General features: G+C 37.1%; 1 protein-coding gene across 1 annotated transcript in view; it reads left to right on the plus strand.

Annotated features, from left to right (window-relative positions):
• The window catches only part of GALNTL6 (polypeptide N-acetylgalactosaminyltransferase like 6), an 872,151-nt gene that overhangs the window by 444,580 nt on the left and 401,896 nt on the right, over positions 1 to 25,675 (plus strand). The gene's annotated exons all lie outside the window — the stretch shown is intronic.

Genomic DNA, 25,675 nt, shown 5'->3' on the forward strand with positions numbered 1-25,675 from the left:
TTTAGCAACACATGAATCAAAATAAAAGAAAATCTACAGATAAGAGCAAAATTTTATCATATTATTTATTCAAAATACTACATTATAAATCTAAATACATTTCAGTATCTCCACACTTGCCCGACAAGTAAAATATCCTTTTAAGATACACACGCTCATTACCATAAAGATGTTTTTGTAGGAGAAAATATAAGTGGAATAGATAAAACTGGAAAGATATTTTTATTTTTCTATAGGCCTTTGTCTGTCTAGAAATATTGTCTATGAAATAAGCACCTTTTCTTTCCTAAAAGGTTTGTGGTTCTGTCATTTCTTGAGATGTCCCTGCTTCCTTTCTTTCCCCCTTTATAAAATAAAATAAGTTTTGCTAAGAGCTAAATGTACCTAGTTCCTTATTCTTTACTTAGTAAAGTATAAATTATTGCAAAACATGGATATGTTTTCTTTTTAAAAAAATTTATTGAATTTATTGGCGTTATACTGGTTAACAAAATTATACAGGTCTCAGGTGGACAGTTCTGCAATACATCATCTGTGCCCTGTGTTCTGTGTTCGCCACCCCAGGTCAGGTCTCTGTCCATCACCATTTTTCCCCCCATACTCTCTTCCCCGCCTCCCACCTTCTTCTCCTGGCAATCGCCACTCTGATTTCCATGTCCCTGAGTTCTGTCTCTCTTTTTTCTTTTCTGCTCAATCCCTTTCTCCCCACACTGAAGCCCCACCCCCCCATCAGCTGTCAGCCTGTTCTCTGTATCTATGAATCTGTCTCTATTTTGCTTGTTAGTTTATTTTGTTCATTAGATTCCACATCTGAGTGAAATCATATGGCATTTGTCTTTTTCTTACTGGCTTATTACACTTAGCATAATGCTATCCAGGTCCATCCATGATGTTGCAAAGGGAAAGATTTTCTTTTTTATGGCTGAGTAGTATTCTATTGTATAAATGTACCAGAGGTTTTTACTCACTCACCTACTGATTCCCCAAGGAGGTATATCAGAAAAAATATTGCTGTGAGAAATGTCTGTGCTTTTTACTGCCTATGTTTTCTTCTAGGATTTTTATAGTTTGGAGTCTAACATTTAAGTCTTTAATCCATTTCGAGTTTATTCTTGTGTATGGTATAAGAAGGTGTTCTAGTTTTATTTTTCGTATGTGCCTGTCCAATATTTCCAACACCATCTATTGAATAGACTCTATTTACCCCATCCCATTGTATTTACCCCACCCTCTTGTCAAACATGAATTGTCTATAAAGGCATGGCTTTATTTCTGGGTTCTGGGTTCTGTTCCATTGATGCGTATGTTTGTTTTCATGCCAAGACCATGCTGTTGTGATTATTGGGAGCTTGTAGTGGAGGTCAATATCAGCATGGACATGCCTTCTCTCTTCCTCCATTGGTAACCATAGGAAAGTTGCTGAATAGTTTTGGGGTTTTTTCTGTTTATCACTAAAAGCATAAAAAGAAATTTTAGAAAAAAGAGACGAAAAGGCCAAGTGCATCTTTAGTGTTGTTAGTTTAATGTGTTCACTAAATCAGCAAAAGCTTATTGAGCACCTGTGAGATGTCAAGTGAACTTGACACGAGGATAAAAACAAAGTAAGACATTATCCCATTTTCCCTACCTTCAAGTTCAATGTAAAAGGCACAAAATAAGTCAAAATTGTTGTCATTCTGAAACATCCTATTTTAATGAAAGCAAAAACAACGGGAGTAATAATACAATAACCATTCAAATTATATGTAGCAGGGTTTTATCCACGTGTATATATGTTTGATATGCATAATTTCATTTTATGTTACAAGTACCTCAGAGAAGTAAACATATCTTCATTTCACCTGCTATTATTTTCTTAACAATATCATCTTGCCTGAAGTAGCATATTTTACATTCCCCCATTCAACACGCACTGAGCACACATTATGTGTTTTCCTGTATGCTAGCTCTTGGAAACAAAAAGATGAGTGGAACCTAGTGTTAAACTTGGAGGATCTTAGAGTTCTAAGGAAGAGAAAAAATATGAATAAATTATGCCAACATAATGCCAAATGTGCTGCAAATAGCAGCATAAAAATGAAGCTGTATGACAAAGGTCAGGTACATGGTTCAAAGAGCAGAAAAAGGTTTTCCAGAAGAGAACGCATTTGAGACACTATTTCACAGAAATGTTCTTTCTGCCCTGCCTGCCTATGGTGTCTCTACTCTGGTTCTCATGGAGTTACTGCTCTAAGTATCCCTCCACTTATACCCTCTCCTAATCTGCTGAACTGGATCAAGAGTCACTCCTTGGGGCTGTGTGGTTTTACAGTTTAGAACAATTTGTATTTATAATTTTAGTTCAACTTATTAAGTAGCCATTGTATTTAACATTGGTTATAGGTCTAAATTTTACATTTCCTCGAAGGTAGAGAAGGGGTAAAAGAGCAGTATGTATAAAAGCTCAATGTTGGTGTACTTGGCCAAAAACTAGAAGGGAAGAGCCCATTTATTATAACAAATATCTTTAAAAGGCTTAATGTATATGTAAATGATAGTTTTATGAAGTAAATGGAGATACTAATGCATTTATGGCTGGTGTCAAGAGTTCAATGAAAATGGTCCTATATTTTGGGCTGTCTTGAGTTCAGAAAGCATTGTAATTTTATAGATTTTTCCTGATAAAAACCAGGGAAATGATATACTGCTTAATGTGGGTCAAAGCCTACACTTTATGTAAAGTGCACATACTATTTTATTACCAGGGCTAGGGATAAATAAATATTTTAGGATTTTTAGAAGGAAATGCATTTTATTTTAAAGACAAGCTTAGCCTTAGGAATAGGTTGTCTTCCAAAAGTTCAAATTGCAAGTTAGTGATTTTGAAATTAAGGGGAAGAAAGAGAAGAATCAGGTCAATGAACATGTATAAAGGACCCATGGACAAAGCCAACAGGACATGGGGAAGGAGTGAATGTAAAAGGTGGGGGGTGGGTAGGGCAGGGGAGAGTAATGTGGGAAAAATGGGGACAACTATAAGTGAAAAGAAGTATAAGAGAACATATTAATTTATAGTGATATTATTATAAATGATGGTATTTTAAAGAAATAATACCCGATGTGAAGGTTAGGATTTTAAAAAGGGATTGATTTTTTTTTATTTTTCTAAAACATGGGTGATAGAATAATTTACTCTAATCACTGCCTTATTACTCCCGAGTTCATTCATACATGCAGTTATTGTTCCCCAGGGGCAAAGGTGGACAATGTTCAGAAAGAAGCCTCTGGACTGGCATTTGCAATAGGAGGTTCTAGCACTTCTGTGTGATGGTGTCAGTGGCAAAGTCTAGGAAATTCTTTTGTTATTTCCAACAGCCCATATTTTAAACACATTTCTGTGGTTTGTCTGTGAGGACATTGGAAGTTTTGCTCTTCAGCGATCATGTTACTGCCCATGAAAACTTGGAGTTGTGTGACTTCCTCTGGAATGTCTCGTCTTTAGATGTAACCTGGCCTTTACTGTCTTCACCCTATTGCCTTGAATCAGCTTGCACAGTGTTCACTGGTTTAGGCACTGCTGCATCAGAGGTTGCTCACAGTGCTAAATGAGGCATTTTTAGATGTAAAACAGAAACAAGTCATACATTCCAGGAAATCAAGACCCATGGATTCTACTGTCCCCTCTATTCTCTACCCAGGGAATGCTACGGAAAGCTTAGATATTATGCATACTCCTTTTAGTCTTCTATAAATATAGAATTACTGAGACTTTGAGCAGTCTAAGAGCCATCTGAGAAGGCACAGCTCATTTGGTTTTGCAGAGCAGACATCAGGGTTTTTTTATACAACTCGCCATGAAGCGGAGAAGGCATATTGGTGGGACTTTTTCTGACCTCTTGCATTACCTCTTCTGGGGCAGAAATGGTTAGAAATGACAACATCTAGTAATAATTTTATTAATTTATCAATGCCAGAAAATCTAATCTCACCTAATAAATTCACTTTCCCTTTTAATGAAAAGATAATGTCATACTTTCTCATCTTTCCTTAAATTGCTTATTTTTGCCCTCTTAACTCTTTACCTCTCCGCTTATCAACTTTCCTTTTCATAGAGAAAATTGTAGAGAAGAACCACATAATTTCTTCACCACTGGTACTACGACCTGAGCAGCAGTGCTGTCTGAACAAACACTAACCCTTCTTTCTCAGTGATGGGAGAAGCGCTTTGTTCCATGCTTCTACGTGTGCTGGGGATGCTACTCCTTCTTTCTTGTGGAAGAAACATCCCTACAGCATTGCTCTTCCACTTCCAGTGTCTCTTCCTTTCTACCAGGTCATTCCATCCTATACTAAACATGTAATAATATCATCTAATTAAAAATATTTATGTACTACTACAAATGCCATTACATGGAAAGCATGGAGCTCACTTTCACAGGAAAATTCCCTAAAAAAGTTATTAATACTAGCTTATTATACTATGCCTCTTTACTTCCTAACAACACAACTCTAAACAAATTCCCATTCTCACCACCCCAAATGAAATACCTCTGTTAAGGTTACCTATGCCCTGTATCTTGCCAAAGTGAATGGCCAATTTTTCATCCTTGACATACTTGGACTTGAACACTAGTTGACATGACTGACAACTCCTAAATGCCAAAAACATTTTTTCCCTCTAGAATTCATGAATTTTCAATCTCTTGCTTTTCCTTCTGCTTTGCTCTCTTTCTCTCTTAGTCTTCTTTTCTTTTCTCCTATCGGATCTCTGAATTTTGTGATGACCAAGAATTTTTCCTCCTACTGTTTTTCATGCATACGCTGATGAGTCTCAAACTAACATCTCTGACTCCAAGACACCCTCCCACATTACAGACTTATATATTTAAATGTCCAATCAGTGTCTCAATTCAAATGTCCAATAGACACTGAAACCTAATGGGACCAAGATTAAAGCACTTATTTCAATTTCCACCTACTGAGTCTGCCCCTTCTGCCGAAATCATCCTCAGCCTGTTAAATAGAACTGTCACCATCCAATTGCTGAGATCAAATAATTAAGAGTAATCCTAGATTTCATTCTCACCCTTCCACCATTTGTGGTCCATAAGTAGCCTCTCACCATCTCCAAGCTATTTCCATATTTTATGGAATTATTATAATACCTTCACAATGTAACTCCTTTATTTCAGCCCCTTCCATTGCAGTCCTGTATACAGGAGCCAAGTGATGTATGTAACACACTCATCAAACCATATTAGCCCTGTTACAACTCCAGGGTTCCTGTTGTGACCAGATTAAAGAGCAAAACCCGGCCATTGCCTAGGAGTTCCTGGCCTTTCTCTCCAATCTCCTTCCACCCTTCCCACCATTGGGTGTAGCACATGCTGTGCTGGCTTCCTTTTTGTCCTTTTGGACAAAGCAAAAGCTCATTCTTGCCTCAGAGATTGAAAACTTAATGATCTTTTTCCATGAAATACTCATAGTTATCTGTTTTTTATGGTTCAAGTCCCAATTCATATGTTATCTCCTCACAGAGGCAAACAGACTCCTCTTACTCCCTCTCGTTAATTTTTTAATTTATCTTTTTTACATAGCATGTATTCGTCCCTGAAATGCTTTGTATGTATTTGTTCATGTGCTATCATCCGTCTTCCTCTGTGATAACATGCATTCAGAATGTCGGGGACTTTGTTTCCCACAGCATCTCCACTGCCCAGACTCTGCTCGGCATCTAGCAAGCACCCAGTGAAGGCTCATAGCAGATTGTAAAGTCAGGTCACTATTCTCTACTGACAGTATTAAATCAGCTAGCAAGCATAATGTCTAGAAAGATTTCCCATGGTGATTTAGCCATCACTGCATGTTCCATTTTATGTTACTTAAATATTATCTCTTGGAAAAAGTACATAGAGCTCTTATTCTGATATAAGTACAGGAGACACCATTTGCTAATTCAATTTTTTCTTTTTAAATTAAACTGGGAGATATGGTGAAGAATTTGACTAAGAATCTACATGTTTCCCAGAGCAGTCACTAATTCAAAACAAATGTTCATACATTCAATTATTTATAATAGTTCTTGGTTCTTATAGCAGACCACAGAGCTCCATTTAACATTTGTGAGCAAGACCCTTGGATCTCTGCATGGATAGAAAAGTTTGCAAAGAATGGGTCCTCAGCAGATAATCTAGAGATTGACAAGAAGAGGTAAGGACTGGCTCAAAGAGCAGAGTAGGGAGGAAGAAGTTGGGTATCTGATACTTTAGGTTAAAAAGTATAAGGTGGGTGAGACTTCAGAAGCACTACTTCGGGGGAAGTAGTAAAACAGAGGCTATGATCCAATAATATTATCTATATTAGCTACCATATATAAAGATAAATATATACCCTAAATCATATCAATTATCACATAAATGTTTATCACATAAAGTCATCAAAAGTAAACTTAAAAACGTATAGGCGTAAGCCTTTTGAGCTCAGAGTCCCCCAGAACTACACCCGCAGACGTGCTCCACGAATGCGTGAATTGCAGATCTGACTGCTCGTGGGTCCTCAGATGTAACTAGAACCCAATGCTGCAGCAACTACTCTACACAGACTGTGACTGGGGAGGAAGGGGGAGGCTGAAAAGTCTCTCTTTATGAATGATAAATCCATCCATATAATTACATAAACAAAAACATTTTTAAGATGAAGGTGAGAAAATAAAACAACGAAGAGAAATAAAATAAAAGAAGACTAGGTAGATTGAGTAACCACATCCTACCCGCAGCTCCGCCCCTAACAAGCTGTGTTCCTGTGACTATACTGCCAACTCGGACCTCAGAGCTCTTCACTCTAAGATGTAAAGTCCGAACTGTTTTTTATAAGCACCCTAACAAAAAAGTCAGTACTCTGCATTACCAGGGAGAAACTTTGGATGAATAACTTCTGCCAGGAAAACAAAATCATGCTCTGTATTCAGGATATCAGATAATGCTACTCACGGGTTTTGAAAATTGGTGGGTAAGTCCCTTTCTCTAAATAACTGAACTTGTGTTTTAAATATAAAAACGGGATTTATTTAAGCAAATTCTATGAAGAAGATTTGTATTACATGTAATGTGGCTACTGATGTGTAGTAATTCCTGACAGGTTAGTGCAGATATCATCTCTAAAATGTTATATACGTAAATTTGAGATCTCTTATTTTTGTTAAGAAGCCCAAATTTTCTAGAATAAAAAGAATATTGTGAAAGGCTTTGGCAGCTAAACTTTCCTCAGGAATTAGATGATTACGTAAGGTAAGCGAGCTATGGGGCCATTAGCACTCTGAAATTACCACCTCTTATGAATGCTAATCTACCTAATGAAGGCATGCCTTTAGTCAAGAAACATACATTTACTCTAGAAGGAAGGCAGAGTTTCAAATGAAATCTATGGGAAAGACTGGACTTTTCATTATCAAAGAAAGTACTGTGCTTTAAATAGTGATTATTTTAACTCTAAGTCATGCCATTGACTCTCCTTGAAGCCATTTAGTTTTTAAGCTGATTTACTGACAGTTACCATGAATTAAATGAGATTTAAATGACAGTTCCACAGTTGACCTGAGGGGAGAGGAAAAGAGCTTCACATCCAACTCTGATCCTAACATATATTTACAGGCTACTCAATCTCTTTGCTGGACTATTTCTCACCACCCAAAATTTGTCACAAGCTGGGCAAAAGGTCATGATTAAAATCTGAAAGGTTTTTAGCATTGGTAACAGGGAAGTTTCAGAATGATACACCATAATTTAATGACTTAGTAAAGTAGTTTTCTTTTTATTTCTCAATCTTGCAAAGATGCCGAATACATTTATCACTTTTTTTATGTTAAAGTTAACAGTCCATGAGAGCATTCTTAGGACAGGGACACATAAATCCAGACTACTAAACGACAATAAGAAATACAACATAAACTGCTAGTTTCATTTCTGAAAATATGTCCCATTTGTAAACTAAACCCCCTCACACTGAACCAAGTAGAAACCAGAAACCCTTCCACTGGAGGCCATGCTGTAAATGATTGTTTCTCTCTCAGTAGGGAAGGCAACATTTATCACTGACATAAAACATACAATGTTCAAGAGTTACTCAGGCAAAATACCTGGTTAGACTTGGCGACTCACTAGGTACCCTTATCTTTGCCATCTGAGTTCCTACTCCCCCCTGGTATAGATGCTCCTCTCACCATGATGTTTCAAAGGAGACAGTATTTAACTCCGTTCCCACCCCCAAAAAGATAAAAATCCCTTCCCTTGGTTCTCTTCAAGAGAAACTAGTACTTTCCTAACTTTTAAAAGGGAGTCAGTGGGAAGTTATCACATAAAGTACACTCAGTGTGAATGTTTTGGCTAAAGTCAGAGTTACTACGTAGCTTACCAGCCAGGCTTCATGGGCACCACTCCAGTGTAGACAGGTAAAAGGAAACTTCGAGCCCAGAGGTGTGTGGGCACCTGCTTCTCAGGTCTCTGTCTACCTGTAGGGGCAGGATGCTGTCTACAAGGACTGGGAGCTCTCTCTCTCATCTATCCGAACTCTCCAAATTTCATATATCCCTCTGGGGAATCTGGTGTTAGTAAATACTTAGCCAGATGCAACGTTACCCTCAGTGGAGCGTTTGCCAGTTAGCCGGCATGCCAGGTGGATGATTTTACCTGTGCGGCTCCATCAGCTCAGGTGCTTATTGAAAATAACATAATACAAGGTAGGGCAAATGGAGTTATACAGTTGTCCCTGTGAAAAATAATACAATGATTAATAAATAATACAAGAATAAACTCTATGTTTCTCATATTCATGACCGTAAATCTACTTTTGCCACAGCATGTGTTGAATGTATCATGTAATCTCTAAGTTGCCAGCTTTATGAGTATCAGACTCTGTTCACTACTGAATCACTAAAACCATATACAGTAAGTGGGAAACTGACTGTTTCAGAAATATTTGGTGATTGGCTGAAGAAACTGGAGTTGTATATGTAATGTAAAAGGAAAAGTTGAGAAGGTTTTTTTTTTCAGCCTTAAATAGCAGATAGGATTTCAGGAGGAAGAAGTTAGAGTGAGGGTACTCTGATAAGGAAAATATCTTAAACAAAGACAATCCTGTAAGTTTGGGGATCATAATGGACCCCTGTTTTGGGAAGAGTGAGAAATCTTATCTGTATCACATGTGCCAAGTTGTAGGACTGACTATACACACCAATCTTGTTATATTCTTTATTGTGTTATATTTGCTCAAGAAACCTAAAACCTTATGTAGTTATAGTTTGTTTATTTTCCCTGTGGTTTGTTTTATATACCTTCTTCTCAGGAAAGTAAATAATAAGAGATGTTTAAAAAAAAACAGAAAAGCTGAAAAAGATTGTAAATACAGTTATTGACTGAAGTTAAAAAAAAAAAAGCATAAAATAAAATGCATTGCTCTTTCCAGAGCAGGAGGGAGAAATATAAAATCAGGAGAAGAAAAACCAAACATCTTCCCAAGGTACTATAAGACTACCGTAAAAATTAACCTAGGAAGAGATTGAGAAAAATCTGAAGGAAAGTGAGTAGGCAGACATTTTAGATAATGTGGCAGGGTTATTTAGAAATGTAATGCCTAAGCTGGTATGTAGACAGCATAAAAATTAAGTGGGATGCACTTTGGATAAAGGCAAGAAATCTTCTGCGCTTTGTGAATGTACGTGCCTATTTCATTCATCTCTTCATTGGTTCCCCCACTCGGTGCCATGCCCTGTACTAGCGTATAGGGACACGGCAGGCAGCAGTGGTCCCTCCCTGGTCACAAGCTCTTCCTCCAGTGAGTGCAGACACAGACGACATAAATAATTACACAATGAACTATTCAGTTACAGTGTGACAAGGGCTGTGAAGGAGAACTACAGAGTGCTATTGGAATGTTTCACTGGAAAATGCTGACTTAGTCAACAAAATTAGGAAAGGCTTCCCTGAAGAGATAACACTATTATACACGCAAGCCATCTACGGGTGACTCTTTCATGGTGGTTGTATGAGGAGCCTCTGGTAAATCCTGCCATACTATTTTGTTTTTATTTATTTCCTTACTTACATATAGAGGTGTTTAAATTTAGAGGCATCATAATTAAGAAAACAATATTTGTTTTTATTTTCTCTAGCGAGGTTCTGTGACTTGAACACATTATTAGTGTGATTCTTGACATCTTTTCGCTGTTACTGAGCATTCAACATGCTGAATGTTTCCATGGTGGATTGTTCTCTGAACATCTCCATGCTTTTGAGATGTGGCACTAAAAATAATAGCATTTGGTAAGAAATTGCGTGTTTTTACACTCGATACTCTTCTTTAGCCAAATTGAATATGAATCCTGGCATAAATGTAAAAATAATTAAAATTAATAATGTCCAATTGCCAAAAGTAATAATGTCCAAGTACCAGATATAGTTCCAATAAAAACAGAATTTTATATACAAAATAATCTGACACACCTGGTATTTGTTACATAATAGTTTTCTCCTGAGATTAAGAAAATTCGTTATAGTACTCAGTTTTTCAAACAACCTTCACTCAGTAAAAACATGTTTTTCTGAATCATATCAATGGCTTTTAAGTAACATATTTGATTATTGTATTTAGTAATATATAATAGTTCTTAGTATAATTTTAAAAAGTTTGTTCTTATTCATGATTTCACTTTATAAATTATTATAGATTGATTTGTCATTTTACAAGTCAGTGTTTTGTTTTTTGTTTTTGTTTTCAAAATGGTCCTGATTTTCAAGGGTGCTCTTCATTCCTTGAAATGCTTCTATCACAAGAATTAAGATTGGGTGTATTTATACCATGATGTGATTACTTCATAAAATGCATCTTTAATGACTTTTAGAAACACTGTGAAAGAACAACAAAATTACTACTATTCCTTTACTATTTTCCTACATTAGTTTAGAAAAATCCCCCAAAAGGTGACAAGGATTAATCCATAGCTGAAACAAAGCCAAGGCACTACAGTCTAAAAAGCACTTACTTTGAGATAAATAAAATATGAATTAACTTAGAATTTATTTTTGAAAATGCGTAAAAGGTGATAGTTGAATTCCACAATTTGATTCTATGAACTTCCACTAGTAATTAAAAACTGCTATTGTGTTAGTGGTAAAGTTTTAATTTCTGAAAAAGGCAATATTAACAAGTGAAAGACTATATTTTTATTCACTTTTCTTTACAGCTTTTCATATCATGATTTGCAGCTAGGCTGGCATTGACAAGGCCAGCACACTGTTATTTGAGGTTTACTGAATACAAAGATTAGAAATTAGGCAGGTGCTTTGTGAAAAGCATTGGTCTTTACTTTAGATTTTACACTTTCTCACAGGTCAAAAGCACCGTATTATTAAATTAAGCCTGTTCTCCTGTAAGTGTCACTGACTTATCAGTTGGTACATATGAAGAAAAATCAAGCTTCTCGAGACTAACAGGAGCTCAGATTGGACTATGAACTGTTTTCAAAATGTTAACGAATCTAGCAGGAAATCCAAATAACATTATCTTAGGTAATTTTTATTTAAGTTTTTTCTGCGAACCGTGGTTGGTATGGTTCAATTGGTTGGAGCATCATCGGGTGAACCAAAAGGCTACGGGTTTAATTTTCGGTCAGGACACCTGCCTGGGTGGCAGGTTTTGTCCCCAGTTGGGGTGAGAACCAGAGGTAACCAACAGTGTTTCTCTTCCTCTCTCTATATTTCACTCCATCCCTTCTCCTCTCTCTAAAATCAATAATTATTTCCTCCGGTGAGGATAAATAATTTTTTTGCTGTGAGTTTTTAGGTAAACAGTATCTCATACTGTACATCTATTGTCTCATTTCTTTTCTCCACCTCTGTATGTTTGCAGACCTCCTTCAAAAGGTCTTGAATCTAATGAAATTTGCAATTACATTTTACTTGGTTGCAGATTGTGCTAGAGTTTCTTGGTAATACTGATTTTAGCTTAGTGACTTTCATTTTGTGCTATTAATTATCTGGGACCATGTCTGGAACTCAACTACATTACTCCATCATTGAAATATCTTTTTAACCAATACAGTGGGCCCTTAGGACATGAAAGTTTGAAAGATACACTGGAATATTAAATGTTATTTCTAAGCTAAGGTGAAGTAAAGTTTAGCAATATAAAAAGTAAAGGGTAAAGATAATTAAAATTAGCAGATTTCAGGCTGCAGTTGGACTGAATCATGCCTACAAATTGTTCTAAAACCACAAGCATGACTGTACCAATTAGCTGCCATGTAAGAACCATAACACTTAGTAGTTAAAAATGCTACCATTTGTTTAGCGTATATGAAATTATTTGTCACCTAAATAATAAAAGAAATCTATTATGTCTATTTATATATTTATACAAATATATCTTCCTGTGTTAGTCTCATATTTCCTGATATAACTTGAGAACATCGTGATGTCCATAAATCATTAGGATGTAAAGCAAGTGTGGCACAAAAGGAATTAGAGTTAAGAGAAAAACATTTGAACAAGCTCTGCCAGAGAAAATTCACTGAGCATCTGGGACCTTGAAAGGGCTTGTTAGTTGTACTAATTTTCAAGTTTGTGCCTCTCTGTTCCAAACCTACCTTTCTAAACTTGGCTTCAAGATGTTCAAGTTGGGACTCGAGAACCCATTTTTTCTTTGCAGTTGGCTCCCTGTCAGACCCTGCCAGTAGGGGGCACTAGAGGGAGACTAGAAGCCTCAGGAGAGAGAACAGCTCTGCTCCCTAAAAATGGCAAAACTTGGTATGTGCAGGGTGGAAGGGAATAAAGGTGGGGGATGCAACAACTGTAATAGCATACTCAATAAAATATATTTTAAAAATAAAAATAAAAATAAATAAAAAATGACAAAACTTGGATGGACCTGGAGAGTATTATGCTAAATGAAATAAGCCAGTCAGGAAAAATAAGTAACATATGAATTTAATCATAAGTGAAATTTCATGAACAAAAACAAAATAGAAAAAGACTCATAGTTACAGAGAACAGACTGACAGCTACCAGAGGGGAGTGGGGTTAGAAAGGTCGGGGGCTGGGTGACAAAATAAAAACCGATAGACGCAGGCAACAGGATGGTGGTTACCAGAGAATACGGTGGGGTGGGGGTGAAGAGGGTCAAGTGGGGCAAGTAGATGGTGATGGAGACTTGATTGGGGTGGCGAACGGAGAATACAATATACAGATGATATATTACAGAACTGCACATCTCAAACCTATATGATTTTATTAACCAATGCTGCCCCAATAAATTCAATACAGAAAAAATTATTCTTAAGAAAATTGAAGCTATTCTACTTCCAACACATCATGAGAAGGCAGGGCTCTTTGGGGGAAAAAAAACAGTAGTGCTGGAAAAAAGTGAAAGTCAGCAGGAAAAAAGGAAGACCATGTATGAGATGGACCGACTCCATACAAACTGGTGTGTGCATCACAGGAGCTGAGCAGGTCTGTTGAGGACAGAGCATTGTGGACATCACTCATTCATAGGGTTGCCATGAGTTGGAATCCACTCGGCGGCATGTGGCACACACGGCTGTCATCACAGAAGCACTTCGGGTGGCAACAGTGTCTTTCCATAGCAGCAGCTGACCCAGTCTGCAATTTTTCCAGCACTTGCGGCATAAGAGTCACTGCCCCCTCCCTCAGGGATAGCTGCATCACCTGCCTGATGTCGCCTTCATGACCTCTCTGAGCTCCAAGATGCCAGCACCACTGCTTAGCTCCCCCTCTTCAGAAAGCTGCTCTCGGATCCACGGTGTGCCTTGCAACTGATAGACCTCTTAAGCCTTTCCATTACCAAGTTAAATTCCTTTCTAGATCATATTTTTTATGAAGTTGTTCATGCTCAGGAACCAATATGGTATCAGTCCATTGCTGGCAGGTGTGAGCAGGCACTAGGCACTTCTGGGAAAGACTAGTGTGGCCATCATTTTAGCTACTTAAAAAATTTTTCTTTCTGTGACACTTCAGCCTGAGAATGGCAGGGAGTCAAACAATTCGCCTTTGCTCTGCAGAGCAGTACTGTTCACCTGTGACCCTCTGCTGGCAGAGGACAGGATTCACTTGAAAATGGGAAGTGTTTAGTGTTTGGAAAGCCAGTCTGGAGAAATAAAGGCAGGAGATGGCTTGAGAAGATTAAAGGGCATGATTCTAAAACTGGACTAATTAAATGGAAGACGAACGCCGAGAAGTAGTGGGAGATAAGCATGGATATAAAGGCAGAAAACCTTAGAAGTCCGGCAGAGCCGCTGCTTGACTAACACTGCCACCGAGATATAGCGAAGAAATTTTTGAGATTAGAGCTTGTCTGTACGTTACTTAATAACGATAACAACAAGTCACCATTCCCACTTTAAAGGACACGCAGAATATATTTGGTGATCCTGCAATGGTTGCTTAATTTTAATTTGCTTATCATGTATTCTACTTTTCTTTGTCTGCAAAAATAATTTTTATAATAACAACAACAATAAACCCTAATTCAGTCCCTGGTTTTAAATTTCACTGGAGTGGTGTGAATGGTAGACTGATGATCACAAGCTAACTGGGCACCTGCTACAGGTAGAGAAGAGCTGAACTGACTGCTATTGTCAGGCTATTTAAGGCTCACCCTGCAGAAATGTGGAATAGCTGTAGAATACTGGCAAGTGGTGTCTATTTTTTTAAAAAATGTCAAGTAATAATGAGGACGAATGAAATCACACTATTTAAAGAACTGTGAAGCTGTGCCAGACCACAGAGACACCCAGTTGTAACACAGTGCCAGCACACGAAGGAAATAGCTAACAGTTAGTAAACATATACTAAGTGCCAGGCATATGCTATGTGTATTGTGTGGAGTGTTTAATTCTGTCATCATGATAACCTGTGAGAGGGGTATCATTGTCCCCATGTCACAGAGAGGAAAAAGAGGCTGTGAGATTTAGTAATGTCTACTTTCAGAACCATAGATGCCAGAGCTCACTCTTAACTAGTCTGCTTTAATTAATACCCACTGAAAAACTAATGGAATGATTACATGCAGTAGGAGAAGTCTTGCTCTTCCCTTACTTAATGTATGTTTTACATTATCCTCCATAGATATTGATCTCACCATAGCACAATGCACTTGAAACCAGGGATAAATAATGCTTTAAATACACAGGACTTTCAAAAATCAGTTCAGGCACTGATAGTTGGTGAGAACAGGCTATTAGTGCCCATATAGTGCCTTAACTTTTGATAAAAGCACAACACAAGATCTTGTGAGCCATTTGGATTTTGAAAATCATGCTTTAGTGCTCTAGGGAAAGTCTTACTATTTGAAAATAGCAAAAAAAAAAAAACGTTATTCTGCTTCTCACAATTAATGATGCAGAAGGATTCTTCTCCTTAATTGGAACTACTGATTTCACAATTGAGGTCAATGTAAAAATAAAAACGTATCTCTACATGAAAGATAACACTCAAGAAGTCATCTGCAGACACTTACACACACATATACACATATGTGCACAGACTCATAGGATGTTAGAGCTGAAAAGGGCCACTGGAACCTTCTCATCCATATTCTTTAGTTTTGTGTATTTCCCCCTGCTGGTTCATAGCTCCGGCTGTTATTCAGATGATCCGCACCACTCTGGACAGAGGCAGCTAGTCAATAACCACGGTCACTCCCTCTAGTCTCTGAGGGTCTCCAGCTCCACCTTTCAACCAAGTCTCATAGTTTTTATTTCAAGATGCCTGGACCCATCAGCTAAAGAATGAACTCATGATGTAGCAGGTTGAGCAATATTTTTTGTGTTTCCAGTACCAAATCCAGAGTTTGTCCTTGTTTGACTTTCTGCTTTTTCTAAATGTTAGTATTTTTATTGATATTCAAATATAGTCCTTTATCTGTGCTGCAAAACACTAGAGTTAGATGTTTTAAGAATAACATTTCTCCCTCCTGTAGATACTTAATTTTTTAAAAAATTTAGTCTGTTTATGTTGGAGCATTTTCTCTACTTCATTGCAGAGTTTATTAATGCCACTGTGATTCCAACGCTCTTCTATTTCACATTATTATTGTCTTTAAATTTTTGTCTCCTCTTCCACATTTCTCTAATTTTTTTCAACTGTAGCTCTTTCTTTTCTTTTTTCTTTATGACAGTATCTTCCCTAACAACCATGCGATTATCTGCAAATTATACCCTGTAGTCATAGTTAAATGACTTGCATGTCTAAACCAGTTTTCCTTCTCTGTATATTATCTCAAATATTTATTGAAACTAAAAATTTAACTAACAGCAATTCAAGAAGAATTAACTTGATATAGAATGATAAACTTTTGTGTATATTGCTCAGAATCTAAGTATTTGAAACAGCTTACTATTTATTATGGTATGGCTTTAAGTGCAGTCATTCAGTTTTCAAAAATGATGAAAATGGGCTAAATTTCTCTTGCCTCATTTAATTTTCACATCAGTCATTTCCTTGATAAACTAACCCTATTTTCCCCGCACTCTCCCCTAAACCAATCAATGTTATCATTCATATTTTTAGAAAAATTGAGAAGTAGAGGTGAAGACATTCAGGGCATGTCCATCTACCTACATTTATTTTTACTAGGCTCTAAATATTCAAAGACATAGGTCATAAAGAAAAGTTGTGACCTACTTCCATATATAAGTTGTACATGCGGTTTTTTTTCTCCCATCCCAGCCCACCGCCTCCCCCATGCACCCCACCTCCCTCCCATTTCCACCCCCCTTAGTTATTGTCCCTGTGTCCTTTATACTTGTTCCTCTAAATCCCTCCCATTTTTTTCCCCTTAAATTCCCTCCCCTCTCCCCTCTGGTCACTGTCCCCTTGTTCTCTATTTCAGCGTATTTGTTTTTATTTTGCTTGCTTGTCTGTTTTGTTGTTTAGCTTCTTGTTAAAGGTGAGATCATATGGTATTTGTCTTTCAACACCTGTTCTATTTCACTCAGCATAATGCTTTCCAGTTCCATCCATGTTGTTGCAAAGGGCAGTAGTTCCTTCTTTCTCTCTGCTGCATAGAACTCAATTGTGTACATGTACCACAATTTTTTGATCCATTCATTTACTGACAGGCACCTAGGTTGCTTCCAACTCTTGGCTATTGTAAATTGTGCTGCTATGAACATTGTGGTGCATAGGTTCTTTGAAATTAATGTTTTGGGGTTTTTAGGATATAATCCTAGCAGTGGAATCGCTGGATCAAAAGGCAGGTTGATTTTTATTTTTCTGAGAAAATTCCATACTGTTTTCCATAATGGTTGTACCAGTCTGCAATCCCACCAACAGTGAACTAAGGTCCCCTTTTCCCCACAACCTCTCCAACATTTGTTGTTGGTTGCTTTGTTTATGATGGCCATTCTGACTGGTGTAAAATGGTATTTCATTGTGGTTTTAATTTGCATCTCTCTGATAGCTAATGATATCGAGCATTTCTTCATGTGTCTCTGGATCTTCTGTATGTCCTCCTTGGAGAAGTGTCTGTTCAAGTCCTTTTCCCATTTTTTAATTGGGTTGGTTGTCTTCTTAAAGTGGAGTCATGTAAGTTCCATGCTGTTTTTTACAGCTGTTTCATACGTGCTGTTTTTTAAAGCTCGTTTTCTAGGCCTCATACCATCTTGCCCCCTCAAGGACCTGATTATATCCTTTCTCCTATCTTCTCCTTACATCCTCATTCATTTACCCTCTGCTGGCTCTCTCAACTTATAAGGATGCTGTTATTTACCTATATTTAATAATACCCAACTGCTTTTTATGGCACTTTTTTGTGCCAGTCGCTGCTCCATCTCTTTTTTCCCTTTTTCAGAAAAATGGCTCAAGTATTATATAGGGTGTGGCAAAAGTAGATTTACAGTTGTGAGCACATGAAACAGAGTTCATTCTTGTCCTGTAATATATTAATTATTATGTTATTTTCCATAACAACTGTAAACCTACTTCTGTTTCACCCTTTGTATTATAGTGCATTATAGTCACTGACCTGGACTCTTCTTCTTAAAACTCCTTTTATTACTGCTTGCTCTCAGAACTGCTGCTATACCAGCACTCCAGTGAAACTGCTCCATCGGGACTGCCAGTGGCTCCCATGGTGCTCAAGCCAATGACCACTTCCCATCACTCATCTCACTTCACCAGTTGTCACAGCCACGGCACATACCACTGAGAAGACTCTCCAAGATACACTTCAGAGAGTTTCCAGAGTATCAGACCATCTTAGTCTTCTCCTATGCCATTAGTCACTTCTTGGTATCTTGCTACTTAATTCTTTCTCTTCAGTTCCTCTTTATGTTGAAGTGTCTCAGGACTCAGGCTCATTCTTGCTCTTTTTTCCCCCTGGGTCTAAAATACTCCCTTCCTTATCTTGTCCAGTTTCATTCAGATTCTTATGACTCCCAAATTGATATTCTCACTCTGAACTTCTCTTCTAAGGTCTAGATTTATATATACATCAACTGCTTCTACCTCTGTGTTCTTAGCATCTATTCCCAGCACAGTAGCCAGAGTGATGGGTGCCACTGCCCAACACACCGCCCTGCAATGGCTTTCTGTTCGATTCACTGTAAAACCTAAATCTCCCAAACAGCCTAGAAATCGTTTATTCTCTGAACCCATCTGCCATTATCTTTTTCACCCTGCAGTGACTCTGCTCCTGCATTCCCTTACTTGCTCCTCCTTGAATGGAGTCTCCCATACTCTGGATTTAGAGCTCTCCTCTGGCTTTTTCCTCAGTCTGGAGTGCTTTTTCTTCATATCTTTGCTTGGCTAAGTCCCACGCATCCCTAAAATCTTTACTCAGTTCTCACTGACTCAGTAAGTTTTCCACTGGACACCTTATTTGATACTATAAGCTGCCTCATCGGCCATGGTCCCCAAGCCCCTGATTTCCTGCTCCACATTTCCTTTCTGCCATAAGAATTTAACATACTGTACAATTTAATAATTTATTAAGTTCTATTTTTCCCTATCTTTCTATGCTGAAATGATAGCTTTTCAGGAGCAATGTTTCTAGACTGTTCTGCCCATTGATATATATTGGTATATGCCCAGACTCTCACATATACTAAATACACAGAAAGCATTTGTTGAATGAAGAAACTATAATAAGTGACGTCTGCATTTCTGAATATTACTACTGATATTAAGACACTTTTTTACTTCAAATATAGAAGAGTTCTATAGGAAATATGGGCATTTCCATAAGTTTATATTGACCTACTTTTTATATCATCTTTATAAAAATAATTATTGGGAAAAGGATATGGCAATTGTAAATTTTTTCATAAATATTTATTGCTTTATGTTGTTCTCAACTGAATGAAATTTTTTTCTTAGGTCATTTGTCTGTCATTAAATGAAAAATAAAAATGTAGCTATTCTGTTTTGTGCACTGTATTCTTTAGTACATTTCATAGCACAATCAATACCAGTTTACATTAATCCATTACTAATTGCCTCTACCAAATGAGACTCCAAAAGTTCCCTTTGAATAAATTGGAAAAAATGGTAATAAATGTTCAGCAAATCTCAAACCATAATTGAATAGCTGTATCCCCAACTGGCAAAAAGTTGTATGAAGTACTGAGTGTAATCTTATTTATTGATTTCCTTCATTCTAGAGTTGGTGAAGGGCAAAGAGAGGAACAGTTAAATCAAACTATTGAGATTTATTAATAGAAAAAATGTGTCACATCTCTTTGTACACCTACAAAATTGCTTATTTGTCCTTAATGTGTTTTCAAACAGTGTTTTTATTTGAGAAATAACTACAAGGACACTTTTCAATACTGTTTTTCTTTTTTCTGTAAGAAAATAGAGTTTTACTTCTGCTATATGTTATGACTCCATGATAAAAGGCATGATTAGATAATTGATCTGAAGGTATCTCATGATTCCCTTCAATCTTGATTCTTATACATTTTAATTTCTCAGATAAAGTAATTCAGTTAGAGACAGGCCTGGCACAGAGAAAGAAAAATTGGTAGGTTCAGTACTGAAAATCAAAAGAGGCAATCAGGCAGATATCTTTCCAGAGGATTGTTTGGTGATCGAGTTTGCTTTTTCTGCATATTCAAGCTAGAGGAAGAAATATATTTATATATTCTCTTTAGTCCCTGTGTTCATAGGAGAATTTGCTTGAATTTCATTTAACCCTGAACTTAGAATTTTAGATACTGTTTAAGTTTAGAGTACAACCAGACATTAGTAAAAATCGAAGTTGAGATGATTCTAGGTAATCAAATACCACTATGTGTTTATCAAGGGATTTATTCAGAGCAGTTTTATATTTTGGACTCTAGGAAATAGGTACAGTCACTCCTTAGGTTTATTCTATGAAGATAGTGTTTTATAAGAAGATATTCCTCCATGCCAGTTTGCTCTTGGCAGAGTTTGTTTGAACCCAGCCACTACAGTGACTTTTTAATGAATTAAGAATATAACTGCAGTGCCAAAAGGGTGGCAGCAGCTCTTTTAGCAGCAGTGATTCCCTTAGACTGTGCCTATTTGACATGCGGTTGAATTGGGAATTCAATGTATGTGTATGTATTAAATATAAATAGGTGATTGACATAATTATACTTGTCACTCACGTATTTATGTGGCTTGAAGCTGCCTACAACAGGGAGAAATTTCCTGTCTCCACTGCTATGACACCTTATTGGACAGGCTTTCTCTGTCATCCTATAAGCAACCTGGTCATCATCATATGACCAACCAGATGCTTTGTGTTCTGTGTGTCTCTCATGGAGCTCTGAATAATTAATTCCCCATGAACTTGGCACCTTAAAGGTAAAAACTGAGGAGGTATTTGAGATGTCCAGCCAAGCAGAAAATATGGTCTTAGATTCCCCCATCAGAAAGAAACAGAGAAATATCACTGTACCACTTAATTAATGAGGTAGAGTACTAGTTCCAAGTGATGGAATGCCTTAATTGTATAACATTTAGAAAATAGTGCTGTTTTATTATTTTTAAATATGAAAGAAAACATAAATATGGCTTAAGAGATTTTGAGATATGCCTGTTTGATATAGAAAATCTCAGAGATAGTCAAAGACTGTATGATTTCATTCATATGTGGAATCTAAAAAACAAAATAAACAGACAAATGAAAACAAACCCACACAGAGAACAAACTGACAGTTGCCAGATTGGCAATGGGTGAGAGATGGCTGAAAAAGGTGAAGGAGATTAAGCAATACAACCTACCGATTATAAAACTAGTCACAGGGATGTAATGTACAACATAGAGAATGTAATCAATAATATTGTAATAACTATATGTGGTGCCAGATGGGTACTAGACTGTGGTGATCACTTCATAGACTATATAAATGTCTAAGCACTATGTTATACCCCTGAAACTAGCATAATATTATATGTCAACCATAAAAATAAACTTAAAAATAAAATAAAATATTAGAGGAGAGAGCACTTGTACGAATATTATAAAAGGTAAGGTGAAGTAGGAGAGACTGCCTCTCTATGTAATTAAAAGAGAAAATAAATTCTGGAGTAATACAAGTAAAAAAAGTTCTAGGGGATAGTGTCTGCATAGTTGCATTTGATTATTCTCCTTATGTCACAATAGAAATTCACTCAGAAACAAGACAAATGTAAGAGATGGTGAAAGACTAAACTGGCTGCTTAGTGCCCATTCTCCCCCTTAACCCCCCCTCCCTCTGCTTATAATGAGAACAGACAGCAGGGGAGTCCGAATCTATACTCTGATTTGTTATTTGCCTAACAGCAAAACCAGACAGTGGGCTGCTTTTTATTAGCTTAAATTTAGAGGTTTGTTGCAACATGGTTATCCTGAAAAATCAAATGTATCTCAAGGGAGGTTGCATTTGACTCTTTCCAACAGCACAAACCAATCAGAGGTGATGCTTTCCCTCAAAGTTTCCTATTCTAGAAATAGAGTACACAGTAGGGAAAATGAAGGAATACCTGGTCTTATTGGAAAAAACAACAAGCAAACAAAAAACTATGCACTTCATTCTCTTTGAGTTACTACGCCTCACAGTTTAGCCCAGAAGACAGTGATCCAGGGCCAGCAATTACCTGTTGCATAACTGCTTGCCCTTTGCATCAGAGTGTCCCCACCGGGGGAGTCCATGAGACAAGAAGCAGGTGTTCTGAGAACCAGCTCCCCTCACTTCTCCGTGTGTTTACTTGTATGGTCCACTTTAACAAAATACACTTAAAAATCTGATTCATATTGGAGAGCTGAGTTATGAAGGGTTTGCATGCTTTCCTACAAAGAACATAGGGCTGTTTTATAGCTCTCAAACTCCATAGAGTTGGATAAAATTATTTAGCGTGAAAATGTTGGTTTACTGAGTATTTTATTAGACACACTTTGTAAAGCAAAACACAGAAGGCAATATGAAAGGCCTATATACTACATGATTCCAAATGGCATTCTGGGAAAGGTAGAACAATGGAGAAAGTGAAAAGATGAGTGGTTGCCAGGGGTTAGGGAGGAGGAAGGAAAGAATAGGCAGAACACAGCGTATTTTTAGGGTAGTCAAACTATTCTGTATGATTCTATAATTGTGCAAGACCATACAACGTACAAAACCAAGAATGAATGCTAATGTAAACTTTGAACTTGGGGTGTTAATAACGTGTCAATATAGGTTCATCCACTGTAACAATGTGCCACTGTGGTGGGGGATATTGATAATGGGGGAGGCTGTCTAGGGGCAGGGGATGTATTAGAAATCTCTGTACCTTCCTTTCGATTTTACTGTGAAACTAAAAACACCTCTAAATACAGTATTAAAAAAACAAGAGAGTGGGTCACTCTGGTAAAGGTGCTCCTCACTTCCATTTCCCTTTTGACCATCCTAGCCAGATTACTGTTCATTTCCCTATTTCATCCTCACTGATGACCTCCTTTGTGGCCTCTCTCAATTAAAGTCTGACTTAATTTAGATTTAAAAACTGTTGCTCTTTTAAAAGCTGTTCTTACCTTATTGGACTCATGGTCAAATCCTTTAATAGATAAAATCAATTGAACTCATTTAAGTAACTGATGTAAAACACAAAGAGCTAGAAATTACCCAGAGAAGCAATGATGAGTGAAATAGAAACTCTGTCCTAGAGAGTATCAATTAGCAGTTGCTGTACAATAACTCATGCCAAGGTTCTGTGGCTTAAAACAATGAGTATGTGTTGTTATTCATGAGTCTTTCGGTCAGCGGAACAGTGTTTCTGGGCTCACTGATGTGCCCGTGGTCAGATTTGGGTCAGGCAGCCACTATGCTGGCTTGGCTGACTCTGTCACATGTTGGCAGAGTTGTTAGCTATAGTCTAGGCTGGTATTGACTCAATATCTAGGCTTTCCTCCACTTGATCTTTGTCCTCCAGCAGGTTAGCCTAGGACTGGGTGCAGACAAGAGAATTTGAGTGTAAAATGCTTCTTGGGCTTAGACTTCAAACTGTCTTATTAATATTTCCACTCTACTCTTTAGGCCAGAGCAAGTCACAAGTTCAGGCCAGGTTCAGCCACCTTTTGATGGGACAAGTTGCACTGAACCCCTGCACATTGAAAAGGGCAATGATACGGGTGGATATTCATAGAGGTCATAAATGTGTTTAATCTACTTCCAGAAGAATAAGGCAAGTTAAAAGACTATACTGCAAAGTAATAAAAAAGTGCAAATTCTGCACAGTAGACAGTCAACCTTTAAGATTCAAAATTTTTAATTTGTGATCACTTGACTGCCCCCTCAAAACATGTGTCACTTTGACATGTAGCAGCTGTGACATGCTTCTTTATTTGACAGTGTCTTTATTGTTTATTGTCACAATGAAATATAAAGCTCCAATGAAGCATGGCGTTTGTCTGACTCATCACTGCATTCTGTGTCTGCCGAGTACTCTGCAACAAGCACTCATTAAACACTTTGTTGACTGAATTAATTCATATATAATAGGTGTGAAGAGATAATTTACATTTTTATAATTTCTATTACAAGGTTATTGCATTTGTAAATGGAAATAGCATCAGTACTACTTCAAAGAATAGTGGTAGAGATTAAAATAGTTAATATTGATAAAATATTTAAAACAAAGGGTGAATAGCAAATGGAAAATACTACATGTATTTTGCATAACTATTACATATATTCATGTATGTTGTGCACACAAATATTTTTATAATATTGCACTTAAAATATCATATGAAAGGTTGCTCACCACATCTTTTCTTAGAACTTGGGGATTTATAAAATTCTCAGAGCACTCTTTGAAGTACATATTCTACAAACCGATATGGAGAGGTTGGAAGAGGCGGAGACCAGGGGAAGGGAGGAGGAGAGGCTTCATGAGAGAGAAAGTGTCTGAGATGCATCTTCAAAGGAGGAATAGAATTTCATAAATGGGATGGGGTTTTCATGGAAAAGGAAACATTATAAAGAAAGTCAGGAGAGGGTAAAAGGATTGGCAATGAAAGGCTGGTGTGTAGCCTGAGTGGGGAACAGTATACTGGGAGAATAGTGGAAGTTAACCTGGGCAGGTGTATAAGGAGTCCGTCTCAAATGTGTCTGTACTGGCCTTTGCAATTCAGTAGACCATAAATAATCATTAACAGTCTTTTCATCAATAATGGTTTGTGCTCCTTGATAGAAAAACTCATTCCTCCACCATGTCTAGCCCAATTACAACTGGAACGTAATAGGTTTGGAGAGGAACTGGAAAAATAGCATCAGGGCTTAATTCTGAAGTTTTGGGGATCTTGCATGGAGTTCAGTGAGCTGAAAAGGGAAGAAAGAGAAGTGAAAAATACTTGAGATTTGAAGAAAACAAAGGGCAGGGAAATGAAAAGAGGTGGGAGGATGACAGTCTACACTGTCCAGTTGGAAGGAAGGAGGGGGCTCATTAAGTGAAACTGAAAAGTTAGAAGAAAAGAAGGTTTTGAGGCTAGAAGAGTAGATGAAAATGCATAATTGGGATATAAAGAATTTACATAACACATAATTTCTAACTGGGCACATCTATACTATGAGTTCAGAGCTCAGAGAGTATATATATATATATATATATATATATATATATATATATATATATATATATATCTTCATAGAAGGAAAGGATTAAACCCTGGGTATGAAGGTGGCCTCTGAGGAGGAAAAAAGGAAGAAATGAGAAATGGTTCACAGACAATTCTGAGAAAGGACATTCATTTAGAACATGCTCCTTGTTTTACAACAAATTCCTCTTTTCATGTTGCGTAGATTAATAATTAGTTGTGGTTGATGTGTGATATACCGTATGGAAGATCTTAGATAACCTTGCAAAAAATTAGAAATACTCCTAAGACTTTGTACGATGGTTCCACAATTATTGGCCATTCATTATTACAAAAAAAAACAGTGACTAGAAATTAGGAAAATGCCTTTTAGTCTGATTGTGATTGGTTTTCTTGAGGTAAATCATACCTGTTTGGACTTAGAGTAAAGGTACTAGTACAAGAAGCATATTTAGGTAATGATTAGTAATATGCTATCAATGGAAAGTGCTGGTTGGAAATGTTGGTGCTACGGATTTTTACTTAATGAATTTTCCTAGGTTGCTGAATAAATGATATGGATGAGAAGGTGGCTCCACATTGATTTGATATTGCTCAGGATGGTTTG

The sequence above is a fragment of the Artibeus jamaicensis genome, unplaced genomic scaffold (assembly GCF_021234435.1).
Source record: "Artibeus jamaicensis isolate MK-2021 breed Jamaican fruit bat unplaced genomic scaffold, CSHL_Jam_final scaffold_537, whole genome shotgun sequence".
Taxonomy (NCBI): domain Eukaryota; kingdom Metazoa; phylum Chordata; class Mammalia; order Chiroptera; family Phyllostomidae; genus Artibeus; species Artibeus jamaicensis.